Source organism: Oncorhynchus masou, chromosome 22 (genome assembly GCF_036934945.1).
Source record: "Oncorhynchus masou masou isolate Uvic2021 chromosome 22, UVic_Omas_1.1, whole genome shotgun sequence".
Lineage (NCBI taxonomy): Eukaryota > Metazoa > Chordata > Actinopteri > Salmoniformes > Salmonidae > Oncorhynchus > Oncorhynchus masou.
The window spans coordinates 16,310,213-16,327,504 of record NC_088233.1 but is presented as its reverse complement, the minus strand read 5'-3'; the positions used below and the strand labels follow the sequence as shown (position 1 = coordinate 16,327,504).

General features: G+C 44.6%; 1 protein-coding gene across 1 annotated transcript in view; it reads left to right on the top strand.

The window, feature by feature from the left end:
- LOC135508782 (neuron navigator 2-like) overlaps positions 1-17,292 on the top strand; it is a 70,243-nt gene that overhangs the window by 31,698 nt on the left and 21,253 nt on the right. The gene's annotated exons all lie outside the window — the stretch shown is intronic.

Here is a 17,292-nt window from a genome sequence, read left to right as displayed (position 1 = left end):
GCTGACCGGTGTAGAAGAGGCTGACCGGTGTAGATGAGGATGACCGGTGTAGATGAGGCTGACCGGTGTAGAAGAGGCTGACCGGTGTAGATGAGGATGACCGGTGTAGTTGAGGCTGACCGGTGTAGAAGAGGCTGACCGGTGTAGATGAGGCTGACCGGTGTAGATGAGGGTGACCGGTGTAGATGAGGCTGACCGGTGTAGATGAGGCTGACCGGTGTAGATGAGACTGACCGGTGTAGATGAGGCTGACCGGTGTAGATGAGGCTGACCGGTGTAGAAGAGGCTGACCGGTGTAGATGAGGATGACCGGTGTAGATGAGGCTGACCGGTGTAGAAGAGGCTGACCGGTGTAGATGAGGCTGACCGGTGTAGAAGAGGCTGACCGGTGTAGATGAGGCTGACCGGTGTAGATGAGACTGACCGGTGTAGAAGAGGCTGACCGGTGTAGATGAGGGTGACCGGTGTAGATGAGGCTGACCGGTGTAGATGAGGCTGACCGGTGTAGATGAGGCTGACCGGTGTAGAAGAGGCTGACCGGTGTAGATGAGGATGACCGGTGTAGATGAGGCTGACCGGTGTAGAAGAGGCTGACCGGTGTAGATGAGGCTGACCGGTGTAGAAGAGGCTGACCGGTGTAGATGAGGCTGACCGGTGTAGATGAGACTGACCGGTGTAGAAGAGGCTGACCGGTGTAGATGAGGGTGACCGGTGTAGATGAGGCTGACCGGTGTAGATGAGACTGACCGGTGTAGAAGAGGCTGACCGGTGTAGATGAGGATGACCGGTGTAGATGAGGCTGACCGGTGTAGAAGAGGCTGACCGGTGTAGATGAGGCTGACCGGTGTAGATGAGGGTGACCGGTGTAGATGAGGCTGACCGGTGTAGATGAGGCTGACCGGTGTAGAAGAGGCTGACCGGTGTAGATGAGGCTGACCGGTGTAGAAGAGGTTGACCAGTGTAGAAGAGGCTGACCGGTGTAGATGAGGATGACCGATGTAGATGAGGCTGACCGGTGTAGATGAGGCTGACCGGTGTAGAAGAGGCTGACCGGTGTAGAAGAGGCTGACCGGTGTAGATGAGGATGACCGATGTAGATGAGGCTGACCGGTGTAGAAGAGGCTGACCGGTGTAGATGAGGATGACCGATGTAGATGAGGCTGACCGGTGTAGATTGCCTCTGTGAAGAGCTTACATATAACCATAGGATCAGGGTTGGTGTTGATCTTTTATTCTTTGATAATGACAGGAAAAACATCCATAAACAAATGCTGTGCTGCACTTATACGCCAAACTCCTCTCCTCCTCATGGGTACAGTAGACAGGGAAGAGGTAAGGGGAGGCAGGGGATGTTTATGAAGGGGAAGACAGAATGAGAAGGAAGTGCGCAACATTAAAAAGGGCACTTACAACAACAAAAGGAATGTACAGTAATATTAGGGATGATTTTGTGTAATTATATAACGTGACATTCAATACTTATTACATTAAGCATAAAAATTTAGCTAAACATACTATATATTACTTAGTCATTGTTTAGTAATAACATAAGATGCCCTCAGATCTGTGTGTAGATTGATGAGAAAAAACAAACAATTTAATTCATTTTAGAATAAGGCTGTAACGTAACAAAATGTGGAAAGGGTCTAGGGGTCTGAATACCTTCCGAATGCACTGTAATTGGATGCTCACAATGTTTAATATTAGACATGTAAGCCACTTAATGTTGGAAACAGCTTGTGGAGGTTGTTTACCATTCAAGTCTGCTGCTGCCCTATCCCTGTAGTACATCACTCTGCTGTGGCAGTGATGTTGATATGAGGTCTGTAAGTGGATTGAGGTGTTGGAGGATACAGAACAGGTGGTGTACAATAAGGTGTGCTTCCCCTCCAGTGAACGTGCTCTGTGCTTATCACCTACTGTACCTACTTGAAGCCTCCATTCAGACATCAATCTCTCTGTATATGACTAGAATGATGTGGTAGTGATGCTCTGTCTTCTGCATCAGGTATGACTTGAAGGTTCCTCCTCCTAAGCTCTTCAGCCCAATCAAAGCCCTGGACCTCTGCCAGAGAGGGACAGATGTGTGCTTGGCTTTATCTAGACCATTTAGTTATACATCTCCATCAGTCTGTAAGATGTCAGACATAATGGTGTTAAATACTGTACCTTCTTTTAGCGGGAAGAGGAGTAGAGATGTCACTTTGCTCATAACTTACCAGGCTCTTACTCCATTAGTTGAGTTTAATATGATGATTAAATACAGCCATAGTAGCTCATCTCAATCTCTCTTTAACCACTGAGACTCATTTATGGATTTATGATGGGAAGTGCAGCAGACTGGCTCAATGAAAGGAGACCATTCTCTTGGCATGAAATTATGGCCCGTGGATCAGTCAATTTAGCAACATATGTTATTGATAGAGTGATATATTAAAAGCTTCTCAGCTCAGCCACTCAGAATCTTGGACTGGCTTTTTCCTGTGGGGTAGAGAAGAGGGGATATCTGAGTGTCATCTTCTCTGACCCAGTCTGTTCTTTAGCATCTATGAGTAGCAAAGACCAAGGTCCAAGATCTGGAACATTCTTTCCTTCAAAAGATTTCACAGTTCTGTTCTTTCTCTCAGATTTTCTCTGGCCAGTCTCTCATCTGTGAAGATCATTGATGGTCTGGTGTTCACGTCATCTATCTCGTCTAGCGCCTCTTGTGAAAGAGCTTCTGAAACTGAGCAGTAAATATTAGAGTGGCTACGGATGCGATTTTTCTGTGCCTTTCTTCCCGACAACTAAGGTCCCAATGTGCAGGATTCTCTACTTTACGGACAGTCTACGGTGTGTAGATGCCCATCAGAGAGGAGATGAACTGTGGAGGCGACAGAGAGCCCTGGCTTACTGACCCAATAGTGGTAGCGCCATCCTGCCCTGCTGCCACCTCAGCCCTTAAGGGGATTGTTTGCTGACTGGGCACTCAGCTTGTAATCTAATCATGGGATTTTCATGAAAGTGGAATAAACAGTGTTGCCAGGGTGCCATCTGCTACCTTTTTACTGCGTTTAAAACCCAAAATGCCATGGTGGAAATGGGACTCACCAGGGCTAAGGGCTAAAGATCCCATGGCTCTTATTGTAAGAGTAAGGTTGGCATAACTTCTGATGTAGTCTGATTGATGTTGACCTTCCAACCATCCAGCAAAAAAAAATGTTATTTAAGTTCAGATGTGGAATTGCAGCCAAATCAAGTGTGTAGGGGTTAATGTGCCACATTCACAGAGTCAATTTGATTTCCCCTCTATTTACATTTTCAAATCCCCGTGCTGACAAGGTACAAATCTGTCGTTCTGCCCCTGAACAGGCAGTTAACCCACTGTTCCTAGGCCGTCATTGAAAATAAGAATTTGTTTTTAACTGACTTGCCTAGTTAAATAAAGGTACATTTAAAAAAAAATTTTTTAACATGACTGGGCAGGGGTGCAGCCATGGGTGAGCCTGGGAGGACATAGGCCCACACACTTGGGAGCCAGGACCAGCCAATCAGAATACATTTTTCCCCAAATGGGTTTATTACAGACAGAAATACTCCTCCGTTTCATTAGTTGTCCGAGTGCCTGGTCTAAAACAACCCCACAGGTGAAGAAGCCTGATGTGGGCTGTAGTGGTCTGCGGTTGTGAGGCCGGTTAAACTTACTGCCAAATTCTCTAAAACGACTTTGGAGGCGGTTTATGGTAAAAAAAAAATAACAATCAATTCTCTGGCAAAAGTTCTGGTGGACATTCCTGCAGTCATCATGCCAATTGAAAGCTCCCCCAAAGCTTTAGACATCTGTGGCATTGTGTTGTGTGACAAAACTGCACATTTTAGAGTGGCCTTTTATTGTCCCCAGCACAAGGTGCACCTGTGTAATGATCATGCTGTCATGATTGATTTTCTTGGCAAACGAGAAGTACTCACTAACAGGGATATAAACACATTTGTGCTCAGAGATAAATAAGCTTGTTGTGCTAATCAAACATTTCTGGGATCTTTTATTTCAGCTCATGAAACATGGGACCAACACTTTACATTTACATTACATTTAAGTCATTTAGCAGACGCTCTTATCCAGAGCGACTTACAAATTGGTGAATTCACCTTCTGACATCCAGTGGAACAGCCACTTTACAATAGTGCATCTAAATCATTAAGGGGGGGGGTGAGAAGGATTACTTATCTTATCCTAGGTATTCCTTGAAGAGGTGGGGTTTCAGGTGTCTCCGGAAGGTGGTGATTGACTCCGCTGTCCTGGCGTCGTGAGGGAGTTTGTTCCACCATTGGGGGCCAGAGCAGCGAACAGTTTTGACTGGGCTGAGCGGGAACTGTACTTCCTCAATGGTAGGGAGGCGAGCAGGCCAGAGGTGGATGAACGCAGTGCCCTTGCTTGGGTGTAGGGCCTGATCAGAGCCTGGAGGTACTGCGGTGCCGTTCCCCTCACAGCTCCGTAGGCAAGCACCATGGTCTTGTAGCGGATGCGAGCTTCAACTGGAAGCCAGTGGAGAGAGCGGAGGAGCGGGGTGACGTGAGAGAACTTTACATGTTGCATTTATATTTTGTTCAGTATACATTTTAGTAATTTAACAGACACTCTTATCCAGAGCGATAACTAGGAAGGACAAGCACATATCTCTCAGTCAAATGTGACCAACCGCCTTGATTCATTATTTTGTAGCAAAATTTGAAATGGTGTTTTTTACATTGGATAAAAGCAGAGACACAGAGCTACAAAATGGTATATCATACACTGCATTTGAGGAACAATGGGAAAGTAATTCTGCTTTGGAAGTTAATAAACTTGTAACCTCACTTTTGAAAAAATGGCCTTTGAATGTTGAATTGTTCACACCCTCTTAATAGCCCGGCCATCTCTTTAAGGGTTGATCCGGGGGTTCTGTACTAACAACACCAGTCAAGAACCCAAGCTAACTGGCTAACTTGCTAGCTACAAATGACAGAACAGCTCGCTGAACATTACTCACCCTAACAGATCTGGTTCGGCTGTTTTTATGTTATCCAGAGCTTTGGTGACTGTAACTGTGCTGTCAGATTGTCCGTTTGTAAATCCAGTAGGTTTCACTCTCGGAGCGTTCAGAGCGCACACTGGACGCTCTGGCCTATGAGTAGGGTTGATCCAAGTGTTCTGACCTCACAACGGCAGTTAAGCACCCAAGCTAACTGGCTATACATTGGCTAGCTTGCTAGCTACTTCCAGACACAAATGAGAGAACACCCCACTCTGACCATTTTACTCGCCCTAGCAGAGCTGGTTAGGCTGTTTTTATGTTATCCAGAGCGTCGGTGACTGTAACTTTGCTGCTTGCAACAATTTAATTACGCTTTTTTGCCAACGTTTACCGACACCGGCCATATTCAACGGGTGCTGAACATTTGAAAATTCATCAGTTATTCTGCGCTCTGGCACACTCAGACGAGAGTGCTTTGAAATCGGAGTCGATGGCCAGACTATACAGAACTTATGAACACACCCGAAATGGTTACTTGCATAGTGGAGTTTTTTGTTAAAACATGTAGCTAGCTAGCTAGGTAAACAATGAACCATAATCCCAACTCAGGACGTTACTACCCTGCATGAATCTGCAGGTAACTCACCAACCAGGTTCAATGTTAGCTAGCTAACATTACGCTATAATTAGCCAAGCTAATGGCTCTGAGATACAAATAATAAGATCATACACGTAACATTCGCTAGCGAGCCACTTTAATTTGAAATGAAAACGACTTTGTCAAAATTAGAAACATGTCATATTTGAAAATGTAGCTAGATATACTATCTTACCCCTATACATCATGTTTAGACACTTCTCCCTGTCACGGATGCCATGGTTGCCCTTAGTTTGAAGATGTACTCTGGAGACAGGTATCTTCTCCATCTCCTTAACTATCATACTCTAATTCCACTGATTTCAAAACTCAGTTCTCCAGAAAGTGGAGAGAAACACTTATGCAGTTCTACTAAGCAATATATTAAATTTTTTTAAAGCAGCGTTAGACAGGATTACCTACACATCCTGACCAGCTCAAACAGACAGAAGCTTGCTGTATTGCAGACCAATCCAAACACTTCTCTCGGCATGTCCAGCCAACTCATTATCTCAACCAATCATAGCTAGCGGGAAGGTTGCCCCTTTTTCTGTGGCTAAACCAACTAGGCTAATAATTTAACAATTTGATTCGCATTTACAGATGGCTCACAAGTTCGTTATTAAGGCACATGAAAGTTCATATGTTCCAGAAGGCATTTCTGCCCAAAATGCATTTTGATGAAAATAAAAAAATAAGTTGAAATGGCTCTCGTGTGAAGTAGTGACCCGTGACATAAGCCTAGTATCCTGAAACGGGTCACAAATACATTTTTCCTCAATAAATTAGCTATCAGCAAAGTCAGTGCTAGTAGGGGCGAAAAAAGGAGTGCCAAGAGACCAAATGTGGCAGAACGAAATACTGGGGTTGGGGTGTAGGGTTTGAGCATAGCCAGAAGGTAGGGAGGGGCAGTTGCTCTTGTTGTTAATTAGGCAAGTACCATGTAGTGTAGATTTGTAGTGGATGCGAGCTTTGACTGAAAGCCAGTGGAGTGTGCAGAGGAACGTGGTGACATTGGAGAACTTGGGAAGGTTGAACACCAGGTGGGCTGAGAAGTTCTGGACAAGATGCAAGGGTTTGATGGGAGCCCAGCCAACAGCAAGTTGCAGTAGTGTAGATAGGAGATGACAAGTTCCTGGATTAAGACCTGCGCCTCTTGCTGTGTGAGGTAGTGTCGTACTCTATGGATGATGTAGAGCATGAACCTGCAGGAGCGAGTCACTACTTTGATGTTTTCAAAGAACAACCTGGTGTTGTCCAGTGTCACGCCAAGGTTCTTTGCACTCTGGGATGGGGACACCATGGAGTTGTCAACTGTGATGGAGAGGTCTTTGAACAGGCAGGCCTTTCCCGGGAGGAAGAGCAGCTCCGTCTTGTCGAAGTTGAGCTTGATGTGGAGGGCGGACATCCAAGCACACAGAGATGTGTGTCGCTACCTGGGTGTCAGAAGGAAAAATGTAGCTGTCATCCAAATAGCAAGGATAGGAGAGACCATATGAGGATATGACGGAGCCGAGTGATTTGGTGTATAGAGAGAAGAGGAGAGGACCCAGAACCCGAGACCCTGGGGGACAGTTGTGAGAGTATGTGGTGCAGACACAAATCCTCTCCACGTCACCTAGTAGGAGCGGCCTGCCAGGAAGGATGCGAGAGGAAGATCTGATGGTTCATGGTGTCGAAGGCAGAGGATAGATCTAGGAGGAAGAGTACAGAGGAGAGAGAGTCAGCTTTGGCAGTGCGGAGATCAGTCTCGGTTGAGTGACCCGCCTGACTGGTTAGAATCAAGAAAATAGTTCTGAGAGAGATCGAGAGAGCATGCTAGATGACATGGTCAGATGAGCTCCTGCATTTTTCAGCATTTTCTTTAAAAAATAAAGATTTAGAGTTAGATAAACTTGGATTTTTTTGTCAGGAACATATAGAGGATGCTACCCTCTACAACATAACCTTCACTTCAAATCAAAACTCAAAACCTACAACCTGATTTTGGACGGAATTACGGAATCACCTGGAAGGTTTACAACTACCAAGGATCATTATTCTATACAGCAAATTCCCTGGAAAACAACAGAAACCTGAAAACACCACCCAACCTGGAACTGAGTGAGTTATGTTTAGTCTGAAACTATATTTTATTTCCAAAAGCCAAGAAGAAAAATAACACTACATTACTTTATAAGGACTGAATGCTAACATAAGGCTGCCAAGCTTGATACAGCTTCAATTAGCTCTGACGTGTCAAGTGAGAGGTGTTAAAGCCCTTTAGCCCAACAATGGCAGGAGAGTCAAACAGTTACTCCAACCAAATGGAGAGGCCTGAGAAGCTGCCTCCTGCTGTTCAGAGGTAATTAAAATACAGAACCCTGTGATTGTAAAGAATGATAAGGCAAGAAAAGATGACAAAATGAAGCTCCTTATGGAAAATCAAGAGACACTTTTTGCTGACTATTACAAAAATGGGAACATCAGCAACCTTATATTCTACACAAACCATCCCCTGGCATGGCACAGTGCTATATAAGCACACTACCCCTTTGTTAAGAGAGGGGGGGTTAACAAGGGGTGAAAACTCTGGATACTTGACAACGAGGACTCTGAGTCAGCTAATATAAATCTCTTTAAGTCTGGAACAGTAATGGTACAGGGTAACCACAAACCGTTTCAGCTGGACTTTCACCTAATCAAATAATTAGCCCAGCAGGAGAAGCTCTCCCTTGAGAAAGATACCCCCACTCTGAGCGGGCCAGACCAGACCTCTTCATTATATAGCCCCACCCTTTTCAACATATATATCAATGAATTGGCGCGGGCACTAGAAAAGTCTGCAGCACCCGGACTCACCCTACTAGAATCTGAAATGTCTACTGTTTGCTGATGATCTGGTGCTTCTGTCACCAACCAAGGAGGGCCTACAGCAGCACCTAGATATTCTGCCAGACCTGGGCCCTGACAGTAAATCTCAGTAAGACCAAAATAATGGTGTTCCAAAAAGGTCCAGTCGCCAGGACCACAAATACAAATTCCATCTAGACACCATTTCCCTAGAGCACACAAAAAACTATACATACCTTGGCCTAAACATCAGCACCACAGGTAACTTCCACAAAGCTGGTAACGATCTGAGAGACAAGGCAAGAAGGGCATTCTATGCCATCAAAAGGAACATAAAATTCAACATACCAATTAGGATCTGGCTAAAAATACTTGAATCTGTCATAGAGCCCATTGCCCTTTACGTTTGTGAGGTCTGGGGTCCGCTCACCAACCAAGATTTCACAAAATGGGACAAACACCAAATTGAGACTCTGCATGCAGAATTCTGCAAAAATATCCTCCATGTACAACATAAAACACCAAATAATACATGCAGAGCAGAATTAGGCCGATACCCCCTAATTATCCAAATCCATAAAAGAGACGTTAAATTCTACAACCACCTAAAAGGAAGTGATTCCCAAACCTTCCATAACAAAGCCATCACCCACAGAGAGATGAACCTGGAGAAGAGTCCCCTAAGCAAGCTGGTCCTGGGGCTCTGTTAACAAACACAAACACACCCCACAGAGCACCAGGACAGCAGCACAATTAGACCCAACCAAATCATGAGAAAACAAAAAGTTAATTACTTGGAAATTGGAAAGAATTACCAAAAAAACAGAGCAAACTAGAATGCTATTTGGCCCTAAACAGAGAGTACACAGTGGCAGAATACATGACCACTGTGACTGACCCAAACTTAAGGAAAGCTTTGACTATGTGCAGACACAGTGAGCATAGCCTTGCTATTGAGAAAGGCTGCCGTAGGCAGACATGGCTCTCAAGAGAAGACAGGCTATGTGCACACTGCCCACAAAATGAGGTGTAAACTGAGCTGCACTTCCTAACCTCCTGCCCAATGTATGACCACATTAGAGACACATATTTCCATCAGATTACACAGATCAACAAAGAATTCGAAAACATCCCCAATTCTGATAAATTCCCATATCTACTGGGTGAAATACCACAGTCTGCAATTACTGCAGAAAGATTTGTGGCAACCAGTAAAGAACAAACATCATTGTAAATACAACCCATATTTATGCTTATTTATTTTCCCTTGTGTACTTTAACCATTTTTAAAATACTGTATAGTATATACATAATATGACAATTGTAATGTCTTTATTGTTTTGAAACTTCTGTATGTGTAATGTTTACTGTTAATTTTTATTGTTTATTTCACTTTTGTATATTATCTACCTCACTTGCTTTGGCAATGTTAACATATGCCAATAAAGCAACTTGAATTGAATTTTAATTGATAGAAATAGTGTTTTGGAATTAATTTTTTATTTTACTAGGCAAGTCAGTTAAGAACAAATTCTTATTTTCAATAACGGCCTAGGAACAGTGGGTTAACTGCCTGTTCAGGGGCAGAATGACAGATTTGTACCTTGTTGGCTCGGGGATTTGAACTTGCAACCTTTTGGTTGCTAGTCCAAGGCTCTAACCACTAGGCTACCCTGCCACCCCCCCAGAAGGGATGCTGGTCTGTAGTTTTTTTTACATCTGAAGGTGCGAGTGTTGGTTCTTGAGGAGGGGAGTGGCTCTGGTCATTTTGAAGACAAAGGGAACACAACCAAGTGAGGAATGGGAAATCACTACTTGCAGGATTTAATCTGGTAAGAGAGGGGAGACAGAGGTAAAGACGTCGGTTAGTTCTGTGTGAGTGGCACCAGTGGACTCTATGTTATTCATTTACTCTTTTACAAAGCTGCAGATACTACTGCGGCAGAAAGCTTGTGTGCTTAACATAGAAATGCTCTGTAACCCTTCTTGTCCTGTTGTACTCCTTATCTGGTCTTTGTCTGTTGCCACTGATCACTATGTTCATTTGGGCCTCTGTCTGCGTAATATCATCAGAGGATAATATGTGTCTGTTTTACCACTGGCAGGTTGTGCTGTTGTGATATAGACAGCAGAAGGGGAGGAGGGTGGCCAGGGTGGTGTGGCAAAGTGCTGCCTGTTGGTTCACCACCCAGTAGGCATCCACCCTGTCTGCTGTACGGCCCACTCAGAACAGGATACAGCCAGAGTGATAGTACTGCTATCACTGCAGATCCTCCAATGCCAGAGAGGTCAATAGGGCTTCACAGATTAAACATATTCACAGACAGACACACTTAGGCTACACACACATACACACTTAGACAGTTACATGCACACGCACACATGCTTGTGCAGACATTCACAGACATGCATTCATTCAGCTTTCCTTTAGCTAATTAATTCAGCTCTCAGCTGCATACAAAGGATTTTGGCTGTAGTGCTCACGCACATTGACGGACAGGTTGGTGGTTTTGTAGCATCCACCTGTCCGTTAATTCTAAACTCATTGGCTGACAGGATTGAGGTGACTGGATCTAGCTACCCTTGTGTTGTGGCACATAGAAGGATGAGAGGGTTCAGGATTTAAAACCTTCTGATGTCCTGCAGTCTTTAGCTCCCAATGTTATCACCAGGCCAATGGGTCTGGCCCAGTACAGCGCAGTATGTTGTCCGTTAGATTTGAGCAGGTGCCCAGAGACCATCTGGAAGTGGCTTATCCCCCCCCCCTTCTCTCGCTCTCTCAGGAATGGAATAAGTCACTCTGATGTGATCAGAGGAGTGGTCCATAATGAAAATCAGCCCTTGATTTCTAATCGGGTTGATTAGCAGCGTTACAACAAAAATGCAGCTAGTGTACTCTCAATCCAAGTTCAATATTTGACGTGACTGAGTTAGCTGAAGTTGGCTAGCTAGTTTGCAAGTGACAAGAGTGTTAACCAACCTGCATAGTAACCATTTTGTTTAGAATGGACGACCAGTCCTTTTGCACAGCTTTTCAAAAATAATTAACGACTGGGTGGCGTCTGTAGCAACAGATTTTTGTCCGGTCTATATCTTCTGGTGGAATTGTATGAATTTATTTATCAAAAGAATGTTTTAATGAAAATGTGTAATTCGTTGTTATTTTTAATATGTTGGTAACAGTTTTATAAGACCCTATCAGAGACGTTACAACACAGCGGGTCACTGTGTCACCCGGGTGATCAGTGAGGTGAAGGTTTGGGTCGTCACGAACATAAACACACACAGTGGGGATGAGGCTTCACCTCACCTGACGAGGCAGTCACATACGTCAACATTGTAGTAGCATGCACTCATAGACCTCTAAAGCACATCAAACACAATCAATATGGAAGTGGTTTTCAGCCAGGTGTGTCGGATAGAAACGAAGGCAACCTAGCTAAGTCTGTACAGAATACAGATGACAGTGCATGAGAGTGAACTGAGTGGAGGGTTGACTGCTGTACAGTACATCGTCACTGGTACGCCTATGAGTGTCACTGACCATTAATAAAGAGGTCTTTGGGTTACCAGATTGTCCAGTGGATTAGTGATTAGCCTGTGATTTCTCCAGATTATGTGACCTTCGATTAGTGTAACCTTTGCTTTCACAGGCAGGGAGGATAGAGTGTCCTTCTAGAGGAGTATGAAAAGCTCATGGTTTGTGTTGACACACGGCAGTAGATAGAGTTCTGTTGTATTTGCACCCACAGGGATTATAGGGTTCAATCCACCGGCTGGAGGAACTGCTGGCTGCAGCACTATTTGAAACTCACAAAGCTTCTGTCAGGGCTGGCTCTGAATAATAACACATCTCCCAGGCTCAGTCTGCTGACTAAAGTTTACATGACACTGAGAATCAACTGTACAGACTTACAAAGAACATAGAAAAGCACTTGACAATGTCATATTCATCCTTATGCACATCGACATGAAAGTTATTGGTTTACTGTTCTGGCACTGGGGTGTTAACAGTTGAGTTCCAAGCTGTGGGAAACATAAAGCCCAGGGAGGGGGGAACCAGTACTGGAGCCCCTCCCCTGCTGCAGAGATCAGCAGAACCAACCCAGCACTCCTCCTCTCCTTTATACAACAGTCTGGGCACTGGGCCAGTTAGAACAACACACTGTAATAGTGTTAGATAGGGCTCCTCTCCCACTTCACATTAACACTGTAATAGTGCTAGATATGGCTCCTCTCCCACTTCACATTATCACTGTAATAGTGTTAGATAGGGCTCCTCTCCCACTTCACGTTATCACTGTAATAGTGTTAGATAGGGCTCCTCTCCCACTTCACGTTATCAGTGGAATAGTGTTAGATAGGGCTCCTCTCCCACTTCACATTAATATAATAATAATAATATATCACTGTAATAGTGTTAGATAGGGCTCCTCTCCCACTTCACGTTATCAGTGTGCTCTCCAGAGAGGAGAGAGAGAGAGAGAGAGAGAGAGAGAGAGAGAGAGAGAGAGAGAGAGAGAGAGAGAGAGAGATGTTTGTGGTGCCGTGCCACCATGTGTTGGCTGGCCAGGCTGTCTGCATTGACTACTTGACAAGCTGAGGGAGGAGGAGGATACTGCTGTACATCCCACCAGGCAGCCACCCAACGATCTTTAGTCATTAGAGTCTCTAATACACATCTGCTCCCTGCCTGGCCAAGCAGAGCTCTAATCTTTCTGAACTATGCATCGCATTCACAGTCCATCTCCGCCTTCCTCCTGTTTTTTACTTCTCTCTGCTACTGGACAGACTCTGAGACTGGTTTCTTCTTCTCTCTGCTACTGGACAGGCTCTGAGACTGGTTTCTTCTTCTCTCTGCTACTGGACAGACTCTGAGACTGGTTTCTTCTTCTCTCTGCTACTGGACAGACTCTGAGACTGGTTTCTTCTTCTCTCTGCTACTGGACAGACTCTGAGACTGGGCTTTCCTTTTTCACGCATTGAGGGACTGATGTGAGAACAGCGCCTGATTAAACCAGGACCAGGGAACACTACAGTTACTGTTACGCTGTACTGTACCTCTGGAACAGAACAGGTGGGGGGAGGAACCCAGAAAAACGTGCTCATCGCTGTGGATGGTTCCAGAACCTCGTTAAAACCCAGAGAAGGATGTGACTTGGCAGCCTGTCAGAGGGAGTTGTTCTCATCGAAAGGTTTACTTTTGGACTGTGTGTGTGAGTGTGTGGGGGTGTGTGTGTTTGTGAGTGTTTGTGCCACATAGAGCCTTCTGTTGTACATGTGTGTATACAGGCTGACCTACCCCAGCTGTGGAACCTCTGTGTGAGCGTAAGCCTGCATTTTGGCCAACCTTCTTAGACAATTGCAAAGAGAGAGAGAGAGAGAGAGAGAGAGTCTGAGTGCTTGCATGTGTGTGTGTGAGTATGTGAGTGTTGAGTGGTTTCTGAGACGTGCTCTGAAAGCAAGAGCGGAAAATGCCGGCCATTCTGGTCACCTCTAAGATGAAGTCGGGACTGCCCAAACCGGTGCACAGCGCCCTGCCCATTCCTCAGCTACAAAACAATGCCAGGTCCAGGACCTCCATCACTCACAGGGCCAGCCACCTCAGACACAGTCCCCTGAAAGCCCCTCACCAGCAGGGAGAACGCCGGGGAGAGGAAACAACCACCCCCACTAAAAGGCTCTCAACCACAGGGAGTGACGACCAAGAGGACCCTCAGGTCAGAGCACAGTTCTTCTCAACCTTATCTGGTTACATACTTAAACTAGGACTAAAGGACGAAACTTGGAGTAAATGAGTAAACTAGGATAAAAGCTGGGATCTCTGCACCTGTTCTGAAGTTGGACAGCGAACACTATCGGCTTTTGAGCAGCGTTACTGGCGTTGTGTGTATTTCTTAGTGGGCAGCAGCTGCTGTGTACCTGAGAGATGTAGGCTAATGGGGCTAAGGCACATAGTGATGAATGGTGTGTGTGTGGTCGGTGCTGTAAACATATGTCACAGGATAAAGCATTAGTCAAATGTTGTTTGAGGCTATGGTAGTAGAAAGGGGAGGGGTTAATACTCTGATCAGATGGTCATTCAGCGATGCAGATAGGGAACGACAACCCTTCTAAATGTTGTTTGAGGCTACGGTAGTAGAAAGGGGAGGGGTTAATACTCTGATCAGATGGTCATTCAGCGATGCAAATAGGGAACGACAACCCTTCTAAATGTTGTTTGAGGCTACGGTAGTAGAAAGGGGAGGGGTTAATACTCTGATCAGATGGTCATTCAGCGATGCAAATAGGGAACGACAACCCTTCTAAATGTTGTTTGAGGCTACGGTAGTAGAAAGGGGAGGGGTTAATACTCTGATCAGATGGTCATTCAGCGATGCAGATAGGGAACGACAACCCTTCTAAATGTTGTTTGAGGCTACGGTAGTAGAAAGGGGAGGGGTTAATACTCTGATCAGATGGTCATTCAGCGATGCAAATAGGGAACGACAACCCTTCTAAATGTTGTTTGAGGCTACGGTAGTAGAAAGGGGAGGGGTTAATACTCTGATCAGATGGTCATTCAGCGATGCAGATAGGGAACGACAAGCCTTCCTTCATCGGCTGTCTTCACACTGTCACTACTATGTGAAGTTAGTTTTTTTCAATTGCTAAAACACAATCTGAAACCTTGCTCTATTTCCTGAAAACATTAAACACAAAACCTCATCTTCCAGCACTATTTACATAACCTCTGACTCCTCTCGCAAAATGAAACATTCGCCTCAAAACAGTTTTACCTGTGTTCAAAATCAAACACTGCTCTCAAATCATAAAGAAAGTGATCAAAACAATATACACTCAAGCAGTCAGTAAACAATACACTGAAAAATAGAAAACACATTGTTCAAAACATACAATTCTCAGGGAGAAGTACATTTTTAATCTAAAGAAATATTAATATTTAGCTCAAAATTTCAGAAATTACTACTCTGCTTTGCACTTTTGTTTTTTGTTCTTCCTCCTCCTTGTACCCCTATTTTTACAGTACTGTACCCTGCATCTCACAAACTTGTCCTTTGTCTCTGTGATACTGTAATTCTTGTTCTTTGTTGATATAAACCTGCAACCAGTCAAAATCTATTGATCAGTCAGTACTGTTAATAAATGGAAAGCACAATGTTCAGGGCCATACAATTTGTCCATTGTACAGTATACAGCCTACAATGCACTGTACTACAGTACACAATACTAAAAGGGACAAAAATCAAAGGAGTAAACATGTGATCAATGTGCTTCTTCTTGTCTTTGGGCTGGGTCAGGCCAGAGCACTTCGTCAACATCACAAGCAATATTGTCCCTCCTGAGGCAACGGGGCAAGAAGCCTCTTGTGTGCTGTATCCAGCCCTGACATGATTCCTCACCTATATCACCACAGGCTAAATCCATGGCTTGCAGCAGATTTACTCTGGTGTAGGGTTGTCTATCATACACTTTCCATCTCCAAGTGGAGAAAAACTCTTCAATCGGATTCAGGAAAGGCGAGTATGGATTGATGTTAAACCATTCCCTTACCTGAGCAGCTCGGTGGAAACTGACATTGTCCCACACTATTACATAGGTGGGAATGGGATTCTCATTTAGCTCTTGACCCTGCTGCTCTTGAACTTGCTGCTCAAATAAAATATCTCTTAGATTGGCAATAAATCTTAGAAGGTGCTGGGTGTTACAGTATATGTGTAACTGTCACGTTCTTTCAAAATCGAACCCGGAAGCAGACCAGGACAAGGAGAGTAGGAAGAAGGTGAGTATTTATTTACAAGTGAATGTGAATGGGTAGATATATCCAGGTGGCGTAGCGGGCAGCAGTGGTGAGTTGATGGGAGTAAATAGGTGGATCCAATGGGGTAAATGATCCGGGTGAGTAACTGAAGAGAACAATTGGAGGTAAGTTTAAGGCAAGCAATACGTAAAAAACAACAAAACAAATTCTTTCCAACTTGATGCTGATACTATGGCACGACACTGTTCATGGCTAACGATCCGGCAGGGAATGGATGTCAGGTCCGGGCTTATGAAGAGGAGAGATGATGATCAGGACCAGGTGTGCAGATAGCTGATGGGATACAGGTGCGGGTAATCAGAAGTCCCAACTGGCTACATTGCCCGGCAACCAGACAGGGTGCGTTCCAGGACCCCGGAAAAAACACTCCAGAACAGAACACAGGAAGAAACAGACTCAGGAAACGGGATTCGTGACAGTAACATGGTGATGTAGAACACCATGGTTGCTGATAGCAGCACAGATTGTGACATTGCCACCTCGTTGACCAGGAACTTCAACAATGGCCCGCTGTCCAATCATGTTTCGGCCTCTCCTTCTCCTCTTTGTTAGATTGAAGCCTGCTTCATCGACAAAGATGAACTCATGGGGTCTGTCCAAAGATTCCAAGTCAAATATTGTCTGTGTAGGAATACAATATACTGTATGTAGGATTCATACAGAAGTCGTACAGAGACACTGCTATACTGTAGAGTACAATTAGGCTTCTGATTCATATACATTGTATGTACTGAAGAGTAATGTCATTCACATAGTATGTGTTAGTACTGTAGACAATCTGGATTACAGTAAATGTTTCTGAATGTACACTTACTTGCACATACTGAGCTCGCAGTTCTTTCCCCCTTGGTGAGTTGCACTCAAAAGGTTCTCTGTTTACTTGTTTCATTCGCATCCTGTTACGATGGAGGACACGGTCAATTGTGGAAATGCTCACACTGTCGATTCCCTGGAAGTGTGTGTTGTCTTGTATCACTCGTTCCTGGATTTCTCTGAGTCGTATTGTA